Source organism: Aulonocara stuartgranti (genome assembly GCF_965226115.1).
Source record: "Aulonocara stuartgranti genome assembly, chromosome: 9".
In the NCBI taxonomy this organism is placed as follows: Eukaryota; Metazoa; Chordata; class Actinopteri; order Cichliformes; family Cichlidae; genus Aulonocara; species Aulonocara stuartgranti.
The window spans coordinates 29,482,762-29,508,420 of record NC_138960.1 but is presented as its reverse complement, the minus strand read 5'-3'; the positions used below and the strand labels follow the sequence as shown (position 1 = coordinate 29,508,420).

The window sequence follows — 25,659 nt, the reverse complement described above, 5'->3', positions numbered from 1 at the left end:
GAGACATAGCCTGGGCTTATCCTTTCTTTCTGTGGGGCAGTCAGTGGTTTTAAAATGACAGGCTTTTGACCAGCATCAAACCTGCGACTGGAGGTGTGCATACTCTCGCTAGCTTACGGAGGCCTTGAGGTGATCTCCATACATAATCAGGACAAGATACCTCCATGACAGGTGCGCGGCCATCTTGGAATCTCTCTGTGTCAGTGGACTTCAGCACAGTGTCTGTCTGCTGGGGTATAAATAGGACAGATGAACAACTGCAGCGACAATTTTGTACCTTAACGCTCTTCGCGCAGATATTTTTAACACACAAAGAGTGTACCAAATGTAGTCCGGGGACCCCGAGATAAAAGAATTGTAAACAGTGTGATCATAGTGGTATTATTGTAAAATATAACCTTATTTTTACTTAACAGTCATCAGATATGCAATTATTAAGCAACAGAATGCATTTTTTTAAAGGTGAGTTAATATGCATGTTATGCAAAACATATGCATTTCTACTGGAAATTGAACCTTTTATCCAAATTACAGTCTGCATTAGTAATTAGTATTAATTACTAATTATAATTATTAATTAGCGTTTATGTGCTGTAAATACAAGTAAACATTATTTGTATTGTCACATGATTAAGTCAGCTGAGGTCGTTTTGACCCCAACGTTAAATACCTGTGATAAATTTAAACTTCAGCACATTTCAATTTCATTTTTCTTTTAAATACAACACGAGAAATAAAATCTTCTCATTTAGCATTTTTAAATGTGTGCCTAATGACAAAAAGAGATGCCGTTCACATACAGTTCAGCATACCACACAATGTAGGCGGTTATGGCAAAATCTGTGCTTGCTGCATCTGTGCCTGACTCCTTCAGAATGACTGACAAGGTGCACACCCCACCAGCCCCAGTTTGCTCTATTAAAGCTGGATAGGCAGAATCAGGTGCGTTTGACTTGGGTCCAATACAGTTGGCATTTTAAAAACACGCCGATTAAACGTATACGCAAATCAGCGATTTGAAGTCATTAGGAAAAATGATTGAGACGCAAAATTGGAATGACAGAATAAGATGGGCTATGAAAACAAAGATATAGTAGGTACACCAGCCAGAAATAGTTTAATGTAAAACAAATAACAAGATTAACAAGACTGGGACATTTTTTTTCAGTATTTTCCAGTATTTTAATTACATTTTCATCTGAGCTGCTACACGTCATCTGCAGATACAATGACACATGCTTACAGAATATTAATTTAAGTCTCTAAAAATAAAGATTAATGTAACATTTACTGCATCAGAAAATGTCAAAACAACCTATGCCAGAGTATTTTAGAAATGCTTACTCAAAATGTATCCACTTGTCAATAAGGTGGATATATGTCTGATATTTTCAGTTTTCAGGTCAGTCATTTCTTCTGAATATTTTTTTAAAGCACATAATCTTCCATTAGAATTCATTTTGGAAATTCTACACCTGATTGTATTTTACTGTTTCCATTCATGTGTGGTGCAGGTGTGTAGTTGCGTGACTTCATGGGCTGGTGTGTATGTGTGCGTATTTATGTTTCATAATCTCACATCTCACTGTGGGGCGTTCTAAAAGGATTTGTCACTCTCAGTTCAGATGGGCTGATTGTGAATTAAATGTATTTTTAGGCACCTTTTTTCTGTCCCTTTGTGAACCCAGTTAGAATTGAGGTCAGGACACACAAACAGACATACACACACATACAAATGCGCACGCCATCTCAGAGAAAGACACATAGCTTTCAGAACAAATCACTGTTGAACTACCCTATGTGGAATGATTCTGACATTTTGTTTGGGAGAAATAGCATTTAATTGAAGGGAGGGGCGATACGGATGGCAGTTATGGAACCAAGGGAAAATGTCTGCATTTCAACCCAAATTGAAAACATAACAGAGTTTGTGTTTGTGTGTATTCCTGCGTGTGTCTGTTGAGGGGTTTCAATGCTATCCACACTTTGCTTGCTTGTTTGAGGGTGATTAAGTTCAAGGTATGATGTTTATTCCTTAAAAAAATGCATTCACTTTGTATTATAATACGAAGTATCTCTTTAAAATCTAAAATTTACCCTGGTTTAAACAAAAAATCTGCAGGTTTGGAATTTACATATATGGTGAGGAAGTGCAAAGCTTTCATATCTCCACAAATTCCCTTTTGTCTTTAATTTTCAATTTAAATAAATTTAATTCTGTACAAATTGTCTTTCTAAAGATGTAATAGGCAGTTAATGGTGGGAATTACAGATGTGTTCATGCATTTTTTATATCCAAGAACAGAACCAGCTATATCATTTTACAAATTAGGTAAAGTTTCACATTCCCCAGAATAATTAGTGACTGCTGTTAAATTGATGTTTCTGTTATAATACATCTTAAAACCTGCTCATTGCTGCACGGAAACCCTGTTTCTATTGCCCCCAACACTGTAGGGTCAGAGGTCAGAGTCACCTCCAGATCATGCATCAGGAGCTGGGAGTGTTTTGCTCACCGAAACTTCGGTATGGTAGGTGCTTGCAAAAATGGCTGCTTGAACAGGGGTCATCAGGTTTAATGATGGTCACTTGGAAAGAAGGTTGAAGAGCCCTCATAAGGACTCTTCTAATGTAGTGATGAAGCCAACAAGCGTCTTTCGGGGTCACTGCACACCTCAAAAGATGACGCCTCTCTCTCTCTCTTACTCTCTTTCTCTCTCTCTCCCCCTGTAGTTCTTGTTCTTTATTCTCTCTTTCCCTTCAAGCGTTGCCAATTTGTCTGGGCTGCATTCCCTAATCCGTGCGCATTTACGCAGTGGTCATTGCGCCTCCGGTTGACTTGATTGGCTTGTTAGACGATGGCGTCCGGGCAGGAGACTGACTGAATGTACAAGCCCACAGCTGACAGCAGTGTTAGGTGGTTACTCTTTGTTTTCTAACGTGCTGCAGCACAAAAAACATTTTAAAAAAAAATAAAAATGGCGAAACGAACATGTTCAGTGTTTGTTTTTTAAATTATTATTATTATATTGAATCAAAACAATTACTTTCACGAATGTATTAATTTATTTTTAATCGAGCTAATTGAGTTAATAGCATAGCCTTATTATTTTTTAATAAAGCATTTAAAAAATAGAAATCGACATAAGTTTAAATTATTCAAAAATCCCAGTAATTTGCAACATTACCTTTTAATCAGACGGTGGTTTTTTTAAACACCACATGACACACTTGAGGTTTTTCACTCAGAAAGCTGAAATGTCAATCTGACCACAGAACTGACTTCTTAGTACTGACCGGTTATTTGCCGTGTTGGGGTGGCCCACTGAGTGTCAGAGGAAAGGCGGGGTGTGGGGGTGCGGGGGCACGGATGGATGGATGATGGGGTGGGAAGGTGGAGGGGGTGACAGTCCCCAAGAGAGAGAGAGTAGGGGGTTCCTGGAGCTCTAAAAAGGACCTCTCGGACCACTAAATTGACATGTTCACGCCATGGGTTGTCATGAAGAAAGCACTTTAATAAGCCATGTGATAACGCACAGTATAGCGGTCTTGTTTCCTTAGGCCATTAAATGGCAGGCCTTTACTTTGGATTCCAGACTTTTATTATTATTATTATTAGTAGTAGTAGTATTAGTATTAGTATTATTATTATAGATCAATAATATTCTAAAAAGGTTGATTTTCCAATAATGAAATGATCAGTGCTGCATATTTAAATTAATTTGTCAGTAATTTCCTGGTATACTCTTTTTTGCGAGAATTCCTCGTGCATTATTGCAATAGGATATGCAGAATATTTAAATACTGATTGTAGAGATTGTAGTTACATTACTAACCGGGAATCATTACAGTTATTTTGTTCTATATTGTGAATAGGCTACTGTCAGCTGATTTTTTAATTTTTATTTAATGGAGCATACAGGTGCTTTTGTTCCCATCCACGGCAGCTTTACCGGTGTAAGTCCACGTGGATCTGAGTGATAATCAATAGAATGAAGAGAGTAGTTGTGTGTGTGTGTGTGTGTGTGTGTGTGTGTGTGTGTGTGTGTGTGTGTGTGTGTGTGTGTGTGTGTGTGTGTGGAACCGGGGGGTCCCATCCCCCACCACCGTCGTATGGAGGACACTCACTGGACGCGTGTCTATTAAACAGGGTTCAACAATGAAAAAGATCGGAGGACCAAAGGGCCAAGTGGGAGGAGGGCAGCAGGGCGAGGTGAGACTGAATGGAAACAGCAGTGATGTTGGCTGTGTGTGTTGTGTGAGAGGGTTGCACACGGGGAAGCGGGGAGGGCGTGTGTGCTTCCGAGGGTGTGCAGGCACTTATAGTGTTGCTTTTCCTCTCGTGAGCGACCCGAAATGCGAGCGGCGACGTCTGCCAAGTCACCCTTCTCTCTCTCTCTTTCACTCTCCCTCCCTCTCTTCTCTCAGTTCTTCTGCTGCGTCTCCTTCCTCTTTGCCTTCAACACTTGTTCTTGTTCGGGAGCAGTATCACAGCAGACCTTGCCCCGCCTGCATCTGGGTAAAGACTTTACAGTCAAGGGCCATCGATTGCGCTTATCAAATAAACAGAGTGGCACCGGCGAACCCACCACCCACACCTTCACCCCTGTCTTCTCCCTCCGTCTCCTAATCTCATGACCAACCCCTCCCCAATTGCACTCCACCTCTTTCCCTGCCCGAGAGCCCCAACAGCTGTGGTCCCATGTAAATTTTACATGATTGGCACCTCCTTATTTTACCCCTCCGCCTGTCCTAATTCCCCCGTTTCTTGCCCCACACACCTCCCATATCACGTTGCATATTAAAGCACAGTTTACGCAATAGCTCATCTGAGAGCGGGCACTTGCTGTCATGTCCATACCTTTTCTTATGTCATTTGCATATGTGATTATAGTGCATGAAGTGCTTGATTGTTGGTGGGTTTAGGTTATGTGATGCTGAAATGTGATATTTGGCATGCAGAGTGGGTTTTGTGGAAAGCAGGGGTACTGAAACGATTCCCCTTGACCCTTGAAATGCAGCGTAATCCCGTGTGGCCACGTTTGATTAGGGCATTTTCTTTCTAATTGTTGTCATCAGGACTCGCACTATCACTGTGCATCTGGAAGCACTTTGACATCTAAGTCAGTGGTCCTCAAAATCTGGATTCAAGAATCCTCAAAGGCCGCGCCGGAGAGGGTCACCCCCGGGGGTAAAGCGCAGAATTGTTTAATTTCACTGTGATTTCATTAAGCCAGAATTACTCCAATTAGAAAGCACGTGTCTGAACAAAGGTTTCACTTGTGTCACTGGCATCACTTAAAACAGGTCTGCGACGCAATTTTAAATCAATAACGACAACAACAAAAACTGTATTGGTCACCCCAGGGACAAAATCCAATTAAAAGAGGACCCCTTTGTGCAAGGTGTGTCCATTTGGGGGTCCTTGACATGAAAATGTTGGAGAAGCCCTGATCTAAGTGACTGAGGCAAAGGGCTGCTTTGACAGTCTTTGTTTTTAGCTCAGGCGCTACAAGCTCTCCTTTTCTTCTCTTTTTTTCCCCCTTCTTTGCTTTTTTCATCTCTCTCTCTCCCTCCCGCTCCCTCCCTCTCTCTCTCTTTAAAAGAGAGCGGAAGAATGGGCTGATACCGGTCTCATGTTGCGTATGGATTTTCGTTTATATAATCGATTGAAATGACCCAATACATTGATTTTGGGTTCAGTGTTTTACAAACAAGCGTTTATGGGTCTCGATTTTATGTTAGGCATGATGGCAGTGTGACACCGACGCGCAAAGAAGTCGGAGTTGTTGATTTTTAAATAAATGATCTAAATAGAAACAAATAAATATCTATTGTTTCATGTATAAAAGAATAGAAAAAAGTGTGACTGGGGTGGGGGTGAGGGGGGCAAATAAAAAGGGAAAGGGGGACAAAGAGAAAAAAGACAATATTGTGCTGCCTCTCTCCTTAATCAAATAAAGTGATGTAAAAAAAAAAAACACAACGCAACACACGCGCGCGCGCGTGCACGCACAAAAGCATTTCCTTCCCTCTGAATTTCTCCTTGAATTATATGCCATCACTAGTGTGTGTGATTGCGGAATATTAAATTAAAGTGGGATAAGTCCGCACCGAGGCGGGCTGCGTCCAATCCGCAACTCATTTCCCCTGTTGTAGCACCGCATCACTGCGCTCCTCTCTTTTCAATGACAATGTGCCAAATCTGGGCATTTTGAAAACACTTTCCATATGCTATTATCGGATCGCTACTGAGCAAGAGAACGACGAAAAGAAGGAAAACGGAATGCTTTATACCAAAGGTACCAAGAGTCTACATTTTTATGTATCTTCTTTTTTCAGTGGCTTATTTTACTTTGTGCTTTTTGTGGGAATTTAAGAAGAGGTAAGAGGAGGTAAATTTGAAGTTTTTCTTTTTTTATATATGTATATACCGATTGCATATTTATGGACCGTTGCTGGGTGGCTTTAGGGTTGAGTGTGAAAACGTCGAGAGAGTTTGTGTTGAGCATCTGTGGACAAAAAAACTTCATTTGTTTTTAGTGGTTTTCTCACATTTTCCTCTTTTATCACCAAATTTAAAAAAAAACTGCCCACTTTCCTTTGAGATGTCCTGTCAGTCAAGTAACTGAAGTAAGATTTTCAAAAACATTAATTTCGATTAGATAATTCAGTCTTTTTTTATTTATTTTCAGATTAACTGATTTTTGCAACTCCACACCTTGGATTTTATGTAGGCGATGGTTTTGCAAGTGGTTTTGCTTTTAGAGGATTTCTGTGTGTCACGTTTATTTTTTATATTTTAATTTTTTGAGGTCAAATGCATGTTGAATGGCTTGGCAGTTTTTTTGAAAGATCAATTTTCATTTTTTTATTTGTTTTTTTGTTCACTTTACTATTCTGGAGACAGTGGCGAAATCTCACATAGGTGCCAAGCGTTGGAAGAGTTACAATTAACTTCTTATTGTCTGTTTTATGGGCCCTTTATGAAGCTTGTTTGTGTATGTGTTTGCTGGACGAGAGTTGGCCAGTGGGTCAGTGTGGCAGGTTGCGGATCAGAGCTATGGGCTTTTGCGTGTTTTTTGTGTGTGTCCTGATGAGGCAGAGGGGTCAACCCTGCAACCCCATGAGGGCGCCGACGCATAGGACAAACAAGGTGGACGTCTCATTGCACATCCAGAAAAAAAAATTACGATCAGGTGTCCGCAGTAGACATGAAAGACCGGGTTTAAAAATTACTAAATAAATATTTAAAATAATAATAACATAAAAATCAAGCTGAACATCAACAGAGGTTTCCAGTCTGTCTTCAGGGAATATTGATGAACCAACAGTCCCTTAGCATATCCCAGTGTGGTTAGCCAATATGGCAATTTCTCCGGACATTCAAAGTTATTGATGTACTGAAGTGACAGAAGACCACTATGGGTGTTTAATGCCGCCTTTCATATATATCAATGGAGGCTTTAAAATAAAACAAACTCGATTCATTTAATGTTCGATAATTACTCTATAACTCACAGTTTAATTTCAGTCTACCTGGTGTGAGCTTCTGGTGATGCGAGCAAGACATCTCCCTGTAATTTATTTTCTTTACACACAAATACTCACATGCTCGTGCACACTCACACGCACGGAGACTAACATAAGCACGCACACACATACGCGGAGAGAGAGACACACACACAAAAACAGAGACACTAACGGAGTTTACAGATAAAAATCTGCAATTAATTGAGGATGCTGCTGATGTGAAAATAGGGAGAAATATTAGTTAACGCGGTCTATTGTCAAGCGGTCCTCCCGAGAAAGAGCATCGTCTGCTGGGAGAGAGGGAGGGTGGAGACCGGGAGGGGGGTGGGGGGAGATTTACAAAACGCAGGAGGTTAAGATAAGCGGTAGCCTGTTTCAGGTCTCCAAATCCGCTTTGTAATTTCTCGTTTTCTCATCGAAAAGCGATGAAATAACAAACGCAACTCCGCCGAAAATGCCAACGGCGCGCGCAAATTTAAGCACACACGTGTAAAATAAGTACATCCCTTCACAGAAATGGAGACGATCGTAGAGAAAAATAAAAGAAATGAGGGTTGTATAATCTACAAAAGTCCTCCGTTCTGGCGAATAAAGTCACAAATGGCATATAGGGTCCACTCCGTACTGCTTCTGAAAGATCAGCGCACGGCCCCCGGTGGACTTTTTTACGCGTCCGCTGCTGAAGCGGGTAAAAATCGACTCTCCGAGCCGTCTGTGAGCGACGCCTCCCAGGGCTGACAGGCTAGAAAAACCCCCCTGTAGGACAGGGAGGCAGCTACAGCAGTAGCGCAGCAGCAGGAGCCTTGGATCCGGGTGAAAAGTGACGCCTCTGTTCATCACCTCGACCCACCCACCCCCTTTGTTGGAGACCTCTCTAAACCCAGAATAAACAGCCTCGGGTCGGGTCGGGCTCGGATCTCTTGGCTTCTTAAGGATCCAGTTGGTATGGGTGCAGTCCAGTCAATGTGGCTGCAAAGTAGACCAAGTACTTCACTTGCCAGCAGCAGCCTTATCATCACATCCCAAGTCCCGGCTCATGCAGTTCAATTCACCCCCAGCTTCGATTTTTTTCCACGAAGGCGAACAAGATCTCTTGATTTTCTCCCCGATTGAGACTGTGTAAAGTCTTCCTCTTGCCCAAAAGCCTCTATTAAGAAACCGATGGGGGAAACACGGCAAACTGTTTGCACTGAGATGATATAGGGCTAAAAAGAACGCTGCACTTTGTAAGGACACTAAATGTAAAAGGCAGTGAATTGAGCTTTGAATAGACACGGTGATTTTTGCGTGACCCTGTATTGGATTTTGCAGTTTGATTCTACTGAACCCACACGGGGCCTCAGTAGTCCAGAAAGGGCAGAGATGACTTTCCAACATGTGGTGGATTACTGTGATCCTTTGTGGCTCGATGTGTACCATTATATGCAACAGATCGCATGCACAGTCATCACTTTCAGTAAACAACGAGAATATTTTTTACACACACACATAACTACGTAATATAAATCACTCACATGTAATTTATGTTGTGTGTGTGTTTTGTTTTTACATATAAAGGTAGGCCTGACACACAGGTCCATTTTGATGCGCAGCAAAAAGCCGGTTCTGTGGTTTTGAATCTCCTTTCAGGTATTTTTCCCCTCTCTTTATGTTTTTACGTTCGTTATTGATCAAAAGTGTTATTCGCAAAGCGCAGTTACCGTTTTAAAAATCACATAAAGATTTTTTTTTTATATTCTACAATTTCTCGGAATCAAAAAAAGACATTCTGAGCTTTACACGATTAAAAAAATCATAATTTACCTGTAGTATCATAATCAATAAAAAAAACAAGCTGGTGTAAAGTACACACAAAAAATATGAATCCTATCTTTGTTAAATCACATCTTAAAAGACATTCTTGTTGGAGCATTTTGCGCTGCACCTCAGAAATATTCATCTGCACAACTTGCTTTATTTATGTTTTTTATGGGAAAAGATGACTTCTAAGTGCTTGTAACTAATTCGAAGTCCAGCCTTTTTTTCATTTTGCTGTGGAGGAAGCGGTTGTCCATTGTTCTACATGTGATTTGGCCCTCGGAGAGAAACCATACAAAAGGATTCTCTGCGCGCATAGACCTCTGCGGCCGCCAGGGCTCCGTGTGCGCGTCATTTGCAATGTGGAGACTGTTGATCAACTCACTAATTACACTTCTCTCCTCTCTCCCTCCCTCTCCGTCTCTCCTTTGCTCCCTCCCTCCCTATCGCTCTCTCTCTCTCATTCGTCCTCTCTCTCTCTGTCTCTCTACCCATTCCCAGAGTGCATATCGGGAAATAGACACACAAAGACATGCGCACTCAACTTAATCAGCCATTTTTTTAAACAGGGCTAAAACGATAATAATTAGCAGAATAAAGACATATCGGATTTTCATTTCCTTTCCTCCGTTTCCCGACCCCCGTCCACAAGAGAAACTGCGAGGCAGCCCGTCGACACGTCTTTTCACCGCCACCGGAACCAAAATAAGGGATAGCTCTCTAAATGCTTGACATTTGTGATTTTACCCCCTTTTCCCAATATAAAGTTGGAGGATTATTGTAATTTTCCCCGTTTTTCCATGTTTTTACTGTCTAATTACGCAAGACGCTGGATGTGACTGTTTTATAAAGCCAAGAGCAAAGAGAGAAGCGGAGGTGACGGTTTTGGAGGGGGAAGAAAGTAAGTTTTTCATTTCCACCTCTCCCTTTAACTTTTATTGAGTAGTTTGGGGTGTGTGTGTTAAATTTAGTGGTCGGGTATCGATTATCTATCTCGCCGGTGGATCCTGGACATCGGGGTCGTTTGGATAACAGGTGCTGGGTGTTTTTTAGTCCAGAATAAAGGCGGATATCGTGATGTTAGTGCAACTCCGGCTTCTTTGGCTACTATAAAACAAGCGACTGACAGGCTTGGAGGCGTTCTTACGCATGTGTCCGTGGCAGTACAGTACGATACCACGTCCGGACCTGCCTTTTGCAAAGTTTATACTAATGTGCAGATTGTGTGGCGGACACATGCAATGGTTGTTCCACCTTTGATACAACGGGACGGGACGAGCGCCTCCTCTGCTTTTGTGGCTTTGCAGTGCGGATATCGTGTTGCCTTTCCAGGAGTCCGATCCCACGGACATGTCCGCTTTGAGTCTAGTCGAGGTGTCCGGCTTGCTGTTTCCCTCCCCACTCAGTGACTCCTCATTTCAGGCTTCAACGATAAGATATTTCATCTGAAGTCATATTTTGGGTGCACTGCAGCGTTTAAGCCAGTTTTTCCGTACACGTCGGGAATCATGCACCTTCCAGGCATTCTCGGCCGAAGTGACACGATCAGTCTCTCGACACGATCCCCTCTCGCCGGAATAAGTGCATATCTTTCAAATTTCCGAAGTAAGGCTTCTTTTAAAAAAACGAGATGATCGGTACAGAAGTAACGCGAATTTGCTGCCGATAGTCCATACACCTTTACCTGCTGCGCTTAAAAAAGTAGTCTCACTTCACCGAGGCGTGCACAGCTGCGTCGCCCAAGAGAGCGACCGATCGCTGGGCTACCGATAGCACAGAGAGCCCCTTTTAGAGCCAGCCAACTCCGGGATCCCCTGATTTTCCTCAGCATCGGCATGTTAAGCATCAGCAAAATTACCACTCTATTTTACATTTATTGATATTAACATTTGTTTTATTTAATTTTATTTAAATCCCGCCCTTTAAAGTCTGTAAATTCCATTTCTACTGTCGGTCTCCTATACGCGTCAGTGGGCTTAGGCATTAATTTCCTCACATAAATTGTCATGTTATTTCCAAGAGATGCTGGCTGCAAGATTGTCTTTAAGTCGTATATTTGTGTTAGTTTAGATGAACTAGATTACAAAAGTGGGGATTATTAGGTGTGTTTTTACGTCTTTTTTTGGTGCTTTTTAAGTCGGTAGGTAGACTTGGCTGGGTTTGGGACGAAATGCTGGGGGTGAAGGGATGGGGGTGGGGGCAGAAGGGGGGGGGGGGGCATCGATCGCACGGGAGGAAAAAAAAAACATAAGGCTAAGGGGCCACTCTTTCTCCAGCCCGGGTACGTAACGGTGTAGTGAGTGTGTGTTGTGTGTGTGTGTGAAGATTGTATATGCTCTAAGAGAACGATGCGCCGATATAGGATAGGCGACCGTTTTATGCGATTGTCTCTATTCATACACGGCTTTCATTGCTTTTTTGGAGGGGATCGATGTTTAGAAGTCAGTGCGTATTTCTTCCGCAAATAGAGGCTTTTAATTCACTCTTTATAAACCCACTATACTTTAATATTTGTTTGGATTAATAAATGGGTACATGTTTGAAGAACGTACGCCTACGTTTTAATCCAAATAGGCCCATTAGATTTTCTGTAGAATCTCAGAGAGGAAAAAATATAACCGCCTTTGCTGCTTTAATAATATCCTTCTATTATTAATAATATTATTGTTATTATTGTTGTTATTATTATTATGTAAAATACAATTTTCAAGAATAGATCTAAGATCGTTTTTTCCGGTTCAACTATGAACACTTATGGGGGTTTTTTCTTCTTCTTCTTCTTCTTTTTTTAGAAAGGGAATATCTCCTGTCTTGTCAGACAATTTAATTGCATCTGCATAAAATCATATATTTTAAAACAAAAACATTCAGCCTCGGACCAGTAATAAAAAAAACAAAACAAAAATCATTAAAAAGTGAAATTATGAGACATGATGATCCTGTCTAATTGCAGTGAATTTCGTCAGTTAATGACGGTATTGTCTCACTCTAAAATAACAAAATCTCACTGTTATTTTTCCAGCCTTGCAAATGAGGGATTTTTTCTTCTTCTTCTTTTTTTAGGCGTGTGTTTGCAGAAACCCAGGCCTCCTTGTTTTTTTGTTTTTCTGAGCCTGGTGTCTTAGCACTATCAAAGACTGGCTGTGTATAACGCTTCGTGTTAGTTAAGCTGCTTGCAACGTTCATTTTACCCTTAGCAGGAAAAAGGACGGATAAAAGAAAAAAACACACACACATATAAAGTGTGAAAGATGGGCAGACAGCCCTGGGAGGACAATAGCTGTTGGCTTGAAAATGCAGCTTGATTATTAAAAGCTAATGCATTTTTAGTATTGCAGCGTTCATTAAGAGTGAGGATGGATGGGTGGGGGTATGGGGTGGTGGTGGGGCGGATGGGTGAGAGGCTACTGGGAGGAGGAGAGGATGGGAGACAGAAAGAGAGAGGGAGACAGGGGCTGAGTCTGTCCTATAACTCCTGGGTCTAAGACACATGCAGCTAGAAGATTGGCTCGGGCCTCTCCTAGGGGTCGACAATGTGTCATTTCCACCCGGCTAGATTGCCCTCTGCCTATCTGATATTAATGTGCAAATCAATATTTCAAGGATTAAATTTCCCTTCTTCATTTTTTATGGTTTCTACCTCAATAAGTCTCCCGTCTAATAGAGGAGGCTGGATGATTTAGAAGCCTTTGCTGCAGAAAGAGAGAAAGAAATAAAGAGGAGCTTTGCAACAAGGCTATCGCTGCATTTTAATGTTCTTCTTCGTGGATCCCCCATAGGCCCTTAGTAAGGAGGGCTATATCGCTGCTTTACAGTGTAAAGACAGCCAATTTGGCTAAAAAGGCAGAAAGGGAAAATATGGGTCCGGTTGAATACTTAAGACGCTGTGGTAATCCGAGTAGCAGGTATTAGTGAAGGGGAGCTTCCAACCCCCCCACCCCACCTCCTCAAAAGAGACACACACAGAGCTACATCCAAACCTGCATTACCAGCCGTCATGGTTGAGCGAGCAGTATAGCTTACTGCACTCCGGACTGCTTTAACAATATATTTTTCTTCTTTTTCTCCTCCATTTTTCACCTTTTTCTTTCTTTTTCTTTTTTCTTTTTGCATAGAAGGCCATTGACATCCACTGGGGGAGATTTACTCTCCTGTGTAATAACATCTGGCGTATGTGTGCGATAGAAATGAATCACTCCGACACAATGACCTGCGTATGATTATTGGGGAAGGGAGGAGCGTATTACCATAGCCATAATGCTGCATCTCATTGAGAGTCAACTAAATGAGCTTGGACCCTCTGACTCCCAATAGACATTCATTAAGGGACAGTGCACACAGAGGCGTCCGTCTGCCAATAGGTGTGTGTCTGTGCATGGGTGTTTATTTAATCCTCCTTCCTGTACCATCTGGTGCACGTGTGCATGCGTGTGTGTGTGTGTGTCCGGCAGCAGCAGCACAGTATGAATTTCCCTCCACTCCGTCCACCCTGGGCCCCTAAACAGCCCCCCCAAACCCACCCATTCAGCTTTTGCAACAGCATAGTAGACTGTTTTAACATACCCTTGATAGGTAGAGTGTCAGCAATTGAAAACAAGAAAAGAAAGGGAGAAAGACACAGAGGAAGAGGCACAAAAGAACTCTAATTGTAGCACGATCGCTTGGCTTCCTCCCTGATTCACGGCCATTATGATGTGAAAAGCACAACCGCCTGTCCTCCATTATCAAAACGGCAGGCCTACACACACACACACACTCACATCCATGCACGCATACTCACTGGAGGGAATCGTGCAGATTTTGTTGTCTCTCATCTATGACTCAAATAACGGTGTCATTCCAGTTACCTGCTTTCGGTGGATTCGGTGCTTAACATGGCCAGCATTTTCTTCACATGAAGGGTAAATGGTTGATTCGCCAAAGTAACAGAAATGCTCTCTGCATTTATTTAAGGTAAATATTTAGGATCCCATGCTTAAATTTGACTCTCGTGGACCAAGTTGTCTCTTTTTAGACCCTCTTCACTGCACTCCCTTTGATTTTTCATAGATTGTCTTTTATGCAACTTCTGTTATGCAACAGTTTAAAAGCCTGCCGTGTTTGATGCAAAGGGCTATTTACCAATTGCACATATGTGTGTGTGAGGGATGATGGTCTGCAAGTAGTAGCCAAGGTCTCCTGGCCCAGGGAGGCCTGTATAAGGGGTGGTGGTGGTGAGGGGGGGCAAGAAGCTAAGAAGTTCACTGCAGCTCAGCATTATGTCTCAAAGACCGGGGCTTCCTGTGTCAGCCCTGGGGCACCACCACTAACACACAATTTCTCTCTATCACACACACTGCGCGCGACGCAGAGGAGGGTTAAAGACTTGGAACGAGATCAAGCCTCTCCGTAGCTCCCGGGGAGGGTGCTTGTGAATATGCGAGTTTTAGTGTAATTAGCACTTAATTATATTAACATATGCAAATTGTCAGGCGGAGAGCTTGTACTGCCGGTGGGTATCGGCTGAGATACAAGTGAGTCTATTGTACCACCACGGCAAAAGGAAAAAAAAGAGAGCGAATAATGGGTGTGTGTAAGGCAACCAGCCAGCAGCCAGGAGCGGGCCAGCCCCCCGTGCTACCACGTAACCAGCTAGCTCATTTAGGTCTCCGGCTGGCCGCTTTGCCAAATTTCATTAGTCGCCATGACGACCTTGCTAATTGTGCTGACTAATGTCACTTGTCCCTGACCTGTCTTCAGTTGGGATGGTTGTGGATCCTTCTCCACCTCCCTCGACCCGCACCCCCACACAAAAAACCCCCCGAAAAACACGAGAGGGGTTAGAAAAGAGAAAGACAGCGAGAAAGCGAGAGGTCCGACTTTCCAGATTAAGGCAGCATACAATGACTCCTATTTACACACGTTCCGCTTCTGCGAGCATTTGCATATTCAAAAAAAATACTCTGCCATCTTTCCTTGTCTGCTCAGTGTGCGTGTTTGCATGGCAAGGTTGCGCACATGTGGAAGCAATGTGTCAGGGGGAACAACAACAGTTCATTTGTGTGTCATTCTGTGTGTCACATGTTTTAACACACACACGCACTGTGAAGTGGGCCTCGTATGGCCCTGTGTAGCAACATAGCCAAATTTGTTTTTGATTATTATACATGACTGAGATTCGGGAAAAGAAAAGCTTGAGCCAAAATATCCTGAGTGAGGAGTTGTGTCTCTCAAACTTTCGACCCTTCTTTTCATTTCTTCCAAATATCTAATTACAACACTTGTATAGACCCCCCACCCCCCCTCCCACATACACACACACACCCACCCCACCAAGGCAGCGGGACTTTATTTTATTTTAGGGGAGTAGGATGGACAAGCATTTAATGCTCTGTACTTCCCGATAGCCAAAGGTGGATAGCGATTGGGCCTAGTTGGTGCTACTAGTACTTGCATGCTAATCCTGTTTTTTGACAGGAACGTAAACTGATATAATTGCTTTTCAGAGGCAGGAACGGCGGTTTATACAAGTGTGAAAGCACGGGAAAGGGGATTAGCATTATTTTGCATAATGCTGGGCAGGCGCTGAATGGGGCATTGAACGCTTGACTGGATGACAGAGATGAAAGAGAGATGAAATGCTCTATCCCTCTCTCTCCCTCCCTCACTTACCCTCTCTCCCTCCCAGTCTAAGGCCACTACCGGTAGAGGACTGTGTTTGCTGGAGAGGACCCCCGGAAACACCAGGGCCAGTGTTTTAGGGTGTTTGTTCAGATGCCAGCAGATGGAAGTGGTCATGTGAAGCAATATGTATGATAGCAGAGGAACTGTGGAGACGGGTAAACTCCCAAAGCCTCCATGTATATACTAAACTGCATCCCTAAAGCACTGGAGTGTACAATTATGTAGTGGATGGATGTGGCTCAGGTAGCATTTACATGGACGGAAGGGAGCGGCTTTTGTGGATCAAATGAAACTACACCGCTCTTACATTTTCCTTTATTGAGATGTTTGCTAAGGATTTGATCGGATATCATCTGGGCAGAGGAAACTGTGAAATCTCGAGGCAGGTGTGTTTCATGTGAACTCCTGTCTGTGGGAGTTCTGGTGGTAGGAAGGAGCGTAAGGGTGGGGACGCGGCTCAAAAGTGCCACAGTGGCCCCCGTATGAGCAAATTCAACTTCTTTAAAAGTCATTTATGATCAACCGTCATCATTGCTATTGCATCTGGCGTATGGAAATGATCCAGGAGCTGAGGGAGGGGCTTGAGGTTGGGTGGTGGAAAACATGAACGGCACAAAAGCCGGTGTGGCCTGTTTTTGTTGTCTCTCATTGGACAGGATCCTCTTTCTTTGACCTTTTGCACGCCTTCCCTCGCCTTTCATATGGTAATTCTGGCCAGACCCAAGGAGGAAACGTTGCCGGAGCTGAGTGGAGGAGGACAAAGACTCCCTCTCTTTTTCTCTGCCTCCTTTCCACGCTATATCTCCTCTTTTCTTGCCTCTTCCCCTCTCAAGCAACTTGACAGACTTTGGCATGAAAGGAAGTGAGTGGATAGTGGTTGAGAAAGGTGGGGATGGCATTCTCGCTGTGACCCGCGTGTGTGCTGCAGTGATCCTTGGTTATGTGTGTGTGGAGTTTTATTTTTGAGTGGTCCTTGTAATGTGTCTTGCGGATCTGTAATCGTTTGAGCCACGCCGCTGGTGTAGTGTCACAGCACAGGCCGAGTCAGGCGAAGAGTGATTTGTTGTGTTTCTAGTGTAGCTAGCCGAGTTATCACGGTGTCTGTATTTCTACCTTTCTTTCTCAGCTCTGCCGACTTTATCGTCTAACAACCAGTAAAAGTGCTGTCTCTGGCGGGGTAAAAGGATACTAATATAGTTACTACAACCCTCCCCTAACATAATACTCCACTGCACCACTGTTGAGCATGACGTGGTTTCAAGGCTCCTTTGGCTCTGTTATGGGAAGGGGGCATGTTATCTGTAGGAAATGTAATTTTTGTCCTCATTGAAATCGTTCATTATTGAGCGCGGTTATCTAAATGTTTTTGTTGCTGTTGGTCCAGCGCCAGTGAGGATTGCGTTACCCTCTCTCTCACTCTCTCTCTCCCTCTCTCCCTCTCACGTCCCTATGTCTGTCTCTCCCCCCTCTCATCTCGCCAAGCCTTCATCAGTCTCTTAAGGGAAAATAGAAAGAGGGGGATTTTTCTCTTCCCTCTGTGCTCCGTCCCGTTCTCAGGCTCTCCTGCCTATTTTGCATCAGCCATCTCATACAGGATATTAACCATGGAAAAACATGGGTCTGGGTATTTCATTTAGAATAATATGTTTACTCTTTTCATTTCAAAGTGGAAGCAGGGAGAGCTCGTAGGGTGTGGAAAGAACAATCGGGGCCATATGTTTAAGAACTCTCTGTGTTTGATCTGAGGTCCTGCGGGCCCTGGGGGTGGCTGAGATTCTCAGGTCTCGGTCAAATGAAATGCACTGATGAAAAAGACAAGGCTTCTCTTGTGCTCCTCCTGTGTCCTATGTTGTATCTCGCCGATTGCTTTCTCTGTGTATCTCCGTTGGCATCTCGGCCTCACGTTTCCAGTTGTTTTCCGTCTCATCTGTCATTCGCACCTCTTGACGTCCTGTTGCTTATTGCGGCACATCTCTGATAGTACTTACGTTATTTCTGCACATTGGTGGAGATTTGAAGCTGCAGTTACCTTTCAGGGCTGTGACATTGTTTGTCCTCTGCACTCCTTGATGCAGTCACTGTGAAGGACACTTGCTCAGCCCTTCAGGTCCACGCGAGTACCTTACAGTCCTCATCTTACATATTCAACGGAGCATTCAGCAGCCTTTTATTTTAGAAAGGTCTGTCCCTCTTCCACTCTGCAAAAGAAAATAATGTAGAGCACAAAAGGTTATATGCCACATTTTATCGATTGCTCTCAAAAGTATTTTCAGAGCTTTAAAAGCTGGCAAGATAAAAGAAAAAATTTAAAAAAGAAACCGCAAATACTGCTTCCAAATAGAAGTAAAATAAGAAGCTCCGGGTTAAGAAGGGGGGAAAAAGTTGACGAATGACTAAGTTTCTCCAGGTTTGAGAAAAGACACACCACAATAGCACGAGACGTCTCATGACAAATGATACATTCTCTTCCTTGTCGGCAAAAGACAAAGGCAAGGATTGAAAAGGCAGGCAGCGCAGTCACAAGATATGTGCACATTAATAGAGCTTACGGAGAGATAGATAAATAAGAACACACACACGTACTGTATTCAGTGAAATGATCAAATACACTTACATGAGTAAATATATATATATGTAAATATAAATGCATTGCAACACCTTTAGTTTCTTCACAGCATTACATACACAGCTGGTATGTGTGTCAACAGCCGCCTGTGCCTGTGGATTCATGTGCATCGCAGGTGTGTCGTTTGGTGTTCCTGAAGGCAACATGATGCGGATATCAAGGGCATTGGCAAGGCTCGTCGGGGAATAAGTGGCTGATTAATTATGCATGACTTGTGCTCTTAAACAAACAGTGTAATAAGAGATTAAAACGACTTCACCAAAAGAGTTTGACTCGAATTGCACAGAGACGGTAACTATTACTATTAAAATCTTGTGCGCACAACTTTAAAAACGCACTAAAATGCAGTTAAAAGTTAGTGTGACCGCATAGAAGTAAAAAACATAATTTACTCGTGGTGTTTTATCAAATCAAGAGAAATATAAATAATATTTTTTTCTTCTCTCTGTGCTGAAATATTTAATGCACCTGCATTAAATATGAATAGCTGTGTCTGGTTATCTGCAGGATTATATTAAAAGTCGCTTTAAAAAATCAGAATGGAGATCTTTCCTTTTTCTAGTGTAGGTCTCAGTCTGATCTAATACAAGCAAGCAAGCGTGTGTCTGTAACTCCCTGATGAGACTTCAGCCAACACTATCCCTCTCAAACCTTGCTGCTCCTTCTTCTTCTTCTTCTACCCTTTTTTCTGGCCTGGCACCAGCTGTGGAATAATCCTTAATTATTTGCTTTTAGAAAGAAAAAAAAAGGTAAACCCCCCCTTTCCTGTGACAGAAAAGAAGAAGAGCAGAGCAGGCACTGGAATGTTCTTGTATATGAAATTGTAGGTAACAGGGCTAGTTTTGTCAGCGGTTTCACTGATGTATCAGCTCCCTGCACCTAGACTAAATAGAGGGGGGAGCTTTGCCTCGTTTCATCCCAGCTTAGATGAGCAGATATAGCTAGGCTTTTGGAGGAACCCTTAAAAAAGCAAAGTATGCTGAAGAATGGACCTCTTCCTTAACACAATACCTAAACATGCGTCATGATGTGGTGATGGATGGTTCGGCGGTCTGTTGAGGTTCTTGGAGACGCTCGCCCCTTTTTTTTTTCCTCTTTTTTTTTGTGAATTGAAGGGCAGAAATGTTCTTGAAGGCTTTAGTTCCGGGTGATTTTTTTGCACTTAGTAGGATGTGTTACAAATGATTTTTAAAAAAAGTTACATGTGTTTAGATGTGGTTTTGCTCCGCAGTAAGCACAATCTCTGTGTGTTTAAGAGACTGAAAAAGGAGAGGATGCTGACTGTGGTCTTCAGCTGTCTTGTCACTCCATGGTCTCCCCGGTTGTGACATAAAGGGCGATTTACAAGCACACACACACAGATACACACACATATATAAGCATGAATAGACACATGCTATCACATGTGAGGCTTAAATAGGATTTTGTGTAAGTTATATCTAACAGCAGTTATTTCCTAGAGCGAACAGTAAGGTAATGGGTCCATTTTATCTCGGTTCCCTCTCAGCGGGCTGGCCCTAGATTTGTGTGACATGGTGTTTATTTGATAAAGGAATATTGCTGCGTTAATCTAAAACCATGCTAATTACATCTGACAGTTGTTTGTTTGTAGTAAAATCCAATTAAAATGTACACTTTTCAACTCCATTGCTCATTTTTTTTCTTCCTCTCCTCCCCCATTCTCTTTCTTCCCTCCTACAGTAACCAGAAAAAAGAGCCTATGATGGCATAAATAACAACTGTGCTTTTCTTGTGGTTTTTGTGAGAAGAGGGCAAACTCACAACAGCTGTCAGAAAAAGGGGGTTTGTTTAAAAAGCAAATGGCTTTGGTCTAAAGTTCATTTGAAGACCTCTCTAATTAAATAGAGAGCCGAACGCTTAAGTTAATTAGTAATTCACTGGGTCCAGAAATTAGACCTGTCATGAGCATTTAAGTTCTTGGAAAGCCAAAAGGTATGTGTGTATTGTGTTTTTATGTTTTGTTGCCCCCCTCCAAATCCCCTCTGCCTGCTCCCGTATCTGTACACGAGCGTGCCTAAATGTGCGTTCATTTGGGCTTTTCCAAATGCAAAGCATTTCTCCTGTTGGAACACTCAACACATTAATGGGCTTTTTGTGGCGTGTCAGAGAAGTGCTCAAGAGATGTTTAAGTGAGGGGCACATAGCTTGTGGCGTCAGTCGGGATACCTGCCCTATGATTATGTTTATGAAGATAATAACAGGGCTAGGGTCCCGCCGAGTACTGTCTTTAGAAAACAGTAGGGGGTTGAACTTTAAACTTTACTGTTACCCCTGGAAAAAGAACAGGAGAAGATGTGGTCTCCGCGCCTGGGAAACCTCCGTACAGTTCAGAAGGTGTCTTTACTCTTAACAGCAAAAACAGATCTCTTCTCTTCTCTTCTCTTCTCTTCTCTTCTCTTCTCTTCTCTTCTCTTCTCTTCTCTTCTCTTCTCTTCTCTTGTAATTGGACAGATAACCACAGGACGAGCAAACATAAATCAGCTGACTTTGACACACTGGAGAAACAAGCTGCCCCTACCTGTTGTGTCGTAATAGAGTGATAACTAAAGACAGCAGCTAACATATATTTATGTACTATCCTGTAACTAACTGTGCTGCCTGCATGCTTTTGGTCACTTGATCCTGATAGACATCTTTTACCAAATAGGGCCACATTTGTGACATTTTTGCTCTCCTAACAAGGAATACATTTTTGGCAACAAGTAGCCAGAGTTGGTGCATTAGCTTGTAAAGTTTAATAATAGCTTTCAGCAGGATCTAGTGCGTTTCACGACAAAATTCAGTGTAAGAAAAGTGCCTTTTCCCCCTCATTTTAAACTGCTGTGCCAAAGATTCACATAATTTAAATAACAAGTCGTAAAGTTATGTTATTTTGAGACTTAAAAATATTACGCATACAAGTCGGTAAATGTGTTTTGCACTTATCATAGCATAAAATGAGCAGAGAATCAGAGGCTCATGGTAGTTAATACAGTATAACCAGTTGTTTATATTTGCCAGGTGGATATGAAATGCCTGCGTCAGAGACTGCTCTCTGTGTCTGTCTGTGAGTGTGTGCTATCCTTGACTGACGTGGACAGTGTTTGCTTAACCTCTTCTGCGCTGCGCTGCCACGGCCTTGTCAATTTAAGTGTGTGTGTGTGTGTGTGTGTGTGTGTGTGTGTGTGTGTGTGTGTGTGTGTGTGTGTGTGTGTGTGTTTCTGGGAGTGAGAGGGAGTCCAGCAATGGCAGCTTTCATTTTTCATGTTCCCAGCAGTATTTTTTCTAAACAAACCTGCTGAGAAGCAGAGTGAGAGATAGAGGGGTTTGAATCAACACAAATGAGTGATATTTGCAATTTGTTTTTTTCCCTGGACTGGTATATAATTGTGTGTCCACACACACCCCGAGAGAAAACATGCATTTAAGAGATTTTTTTCAGGATTTGTATTTAGCGGGATTATTAATTTCACTTGGCAAATAATCCCACCCTGCCACCCCTTTCACTTTACAGTGTCACTGCAGAGAGGTGTGCGCATGGTCTCATGCTTTTGCCTCATCTGAAAGATAAGGCTGTGATTTATGTAACAGCTAAGCCCTTTCATATTGTGTATGTTGTACCTTACAAGAGCATGATGAGCAGGCTAGATTAATATTTATTTAGCACAGGCAAATCAAGGATTAAGCAGTCATCATTTTAGCTCTAATCCATGTCTCTGGTGAGATGCAGAGACAAAGAGAGGCAGATTACCAAACTCATAACGGCGCAAAACAACAATTAGTTGGCGACTTGCTTTCCTCGGTTGTGTAGGAAAAGCAGTTGACAATAGATTTGCAAACATGCGCAGAAGCAATAATGCACACACGCAAGCGTGCGCGCATACAAAAGTTGCGTTTTGCTCCGTCATCGCTTGGTTTCTTAATCTATTGTTGTATGCCTCTTCCTGGCTTTTAACTTCTCATTTTCACCCTCCCTCTCTCTTCAAAAGAATCCCTCATTGAAATTAGCAGTGGTTTGTCTGATTCACTCATCTGACGTAAATGTGTCTCATGATCTTTCCACTGTCCGAACACAGATGCAGACACACTCACACAGCTCTCAGATACACACAGACTGACACACATGCATGAGCAATGAATACTTCTTTCTTAGCTCCAACCACGTGGGACAGTGACAGTTTGCGTAAACTGTGCAAGTGTGTGCGTGCTCGCGCGTGCGTGCGTGTGTGTGTTACAAATTACTTGGAAGTCTGTAAATAAAATGACATTCTTTGCTAATTGAGTTAAACTGCTTTTCTGGAGATGTGGCAAAAAGATGAAAGCTCCCTGTGTATTTTATGTGCTTCCATGCTACAAATCTGCTTGCGTGCCGGTGCGAGTGTGTTGGAAATCAGAATCAGAATACTTTATTGATCCCTGGGGGAAATTATTTTTTGTTACAGTGCTCCATTTTAAACCAACATGGAGATCTGTGTGACCCTCCAAGGAAACGCCTCCCTAGATCATCACTAAACCGCTGCCACACCAGCCGTCCTGGCTAATGCTCACCACAGTATCAGACTCTATCACATCTTACAGACGTGCTCAGTGTCAACTGCTGTCATCTGTGAAGAGAACGTGGTGCCAGTGGTAGACCTCCCAAGTTTAGAGGCCATTTTGGCAATGCTCCTCCTGTTAACTAGTTTGTTAACTAGTTTGTTCTGAGGGCTCTTAGGTGCTTAGCGATGGGGATACTGCACAAGGTTTGGCTACTTCTGTCCTCAAGCCTAAATATGCAAAAGTTAGCCCCACAAAACAGCTAATCAAGAGCAGGAGCTGGACTTTAAGAAAGCAAAAGGAAAAACACTGTCTGTCTGTCTGTGTGTGTGTATATGTTTGTGTGTGCGTGTTATCTGTAGGGGGCACCCCTAACATAAGGAGCAACAACAAGTAACAGCGAAGGGGCCAAAAAAGAGCATTGGAGAGCTGCTGCAGTGGGGTTTGGTAGGGTGGGGGTGTGGGGGTGGAGTGGTGTGGAAGGGGTGGGGGGTCCAAACCAGATGTGAGGGTGATTGAGAGAACATAAAAAAGAGAGATAAATAAAAAGAATGAACAGACAAGTCGTGCTGTGATAGAGAAAGACCGGGTGAAGCACACAGAGAAGGAGAATGCCATCCTCAGTTCCCCTTTGCCCTCCTTCCTCTCTCTCACCCAGCCTCTGAATGTTAATGGCTTTCATGCCCCCCCCTCGCCTCCTCCCATACGCACACACATATATCCCTCCCCATGGACACTAGCGCATTGTTTGCGGCAGTGCTTCTATTCTTTCAAACTTAATTACCTTCTTGCCTTTTGTGGCGTCAGGGGCTGGAAGTTTTGCTCCTTGGCAGTGGAGGTCGTCACACATTCTTCGTCAGTGCATTCCCTTAATCTGGCAAGTGAAGGGGTGGGGGGGGGGGGATTTTTTGGGGTGGTGTATATAGTTTGGAGTGTGTGTGTGTGTGTGTGTGTGTGTGTGTGTGTGTGTGTGTGTGGGGTGGGGGGGGGTCAGACAGAAAAAAATCAGAGGAAGTCCTGAGAATGAAGCTTCTACCAGCGTGTGCACTTCTGAAGTGATTTTAGTACCTCAGTGTGCACGTGCACGCATGTGTACACGGTGATAATAGTCAGGACATAGGCTGCCCTTTGTTTGTGCGGTTCATTTCCAATCAACCCTAATTAACTAGAGAGTGTTTCCAGATTGCCAGAAAAAGAAAAATCCCCACTTTTTTTTCACTCCCCTCGGTCTTTGCTGTTTGGAGTTTGAGCAAAAAGGGAGAGAAAAAAGAAGAAGTGGAGGCATTAGCTATGTAGATTGCCTCGCCTTTGATGCTGGAAAAAAATCTTTAGCAAGGGCAGTAAGTGGTGACTGCGACCCAGCAGTGTCTGACTGTTTATTTTCATGTTTCAGTTTGAGTTAAGTTTGAAATATTGCCTCTTCAAAGGTGTTAGACTTGTGCATATATTTAGACTGGACCGTGTAAGCCCAAAGTCTGTTTGTAAGAATGCAAAATCCTGTCAAAGTTGTCTTATATCCGTTAAACCTTGTCTCCAACAGGCTGCAGATAAACACGCTGACCCAGGATGCACATGCAGCACAAACTTCTAAAGTGAAATGTATTTAACTGTGCTCGAAAATCAATGAGAAATCCAAGTCTTTGGAGGTTGCCTCTAAGCAGCGACTAGAGGAACAGACGTTAGAATAGAGGCTGGTGTAATCTGACCCTAAATCAGATTTTAGAAGCCATCCGTGACTTGCTGGAAGAGAGGAAAAAGACAAACACGGCCCCTGGGTTTGCTATTTTTCCCACCTGGTCAACATTTTGTTTTTGCATAGCACTCTGTATGCTGTTTGCTTCCTGTTAAATTCTCATTTTGTGTTTTTCTTTTTTCTTTTCTTTTTTTTCACAGTGTTAGCCAGATATGTTTTCTCTAACAATGAAATTTCAGGTAAGGGCCTGAGGAGGAGTTGGGTGTATTGTTACCTGAGCAACCAATGAGACCAATTTACTTGTCATCAACCTGAGGGATAGATCCTGCATACCTGCTCTGCAAAAAGAACGAAAGAACAAAAAAAAAGACCACTTCTGTCCTCTACGTTTCACCTTGTTATACTCCTTCTTTCCCCTCCTCTAAACCTTCTTGTCTGTTCTTTTTCCCTCCACCTACAAATCCAAGATCATTGATCATGTGAGACGTAATTTTGATTCTGATTTGCCAAAAGGCATTTTTTTGCAGACTAGGTAATTTGTCGAACAAGATTCCTGTGCTAAATGGAGTGGCGCTTTAGGTGTCTGGGCCTTGCCTTGCAATAATGATAAGGTGTCTTTTGGTAATGAAGGCCTTTGCTCACGAGGGAGACACAGGCAAGAGGACAAGCAGACAGGAATGGGTGTGGAGGAGTGGAGGGGGGGGGGCATCATCAGGGAGATCTACTGCATCCAGTGTCTAATATTACACCCCCAGGCAACAAACAGTGGCTGCATGAAAACCCTTTGTGAGGTTAAGAAGTAAAGGAGACC

General features: G+C 42.9%; 1 protein-coding gene across 5 annotated transcripts in view; it reads left to right on the top strand.

The window, feature by feature from the left end:
* zfhx4 (zinc finger homeobox 4) overlaps nucleotides 1-25,659 on the top strand; it is a 172,199-nt gene that overhangs the window by 81,624 nt on the left and 64,916 nt on the right. For 2 of the 5 annotated variants that reach the window (XM_082547701.1, XM_082547697.1), the window contains exon 1: nucleotides 9,876-10,231. The exons of 1 other annotated variant lie outside the window; for it this stretch is intronic. The gene's annotated coding sequence lies outside the window, so the exon portion shown is untranslated. Of the gene's footprint in view, nucleotides 1-6,137; nucleotides 6,303-9,875; nucleotides 10,232-10,295; nucleotides 10,366-25,659 lie in introns of those variants that run through there. 2 more of the 5 variants (XM_082547699.1, XM_082547698.1) reach the window with 2 other exon arrangements.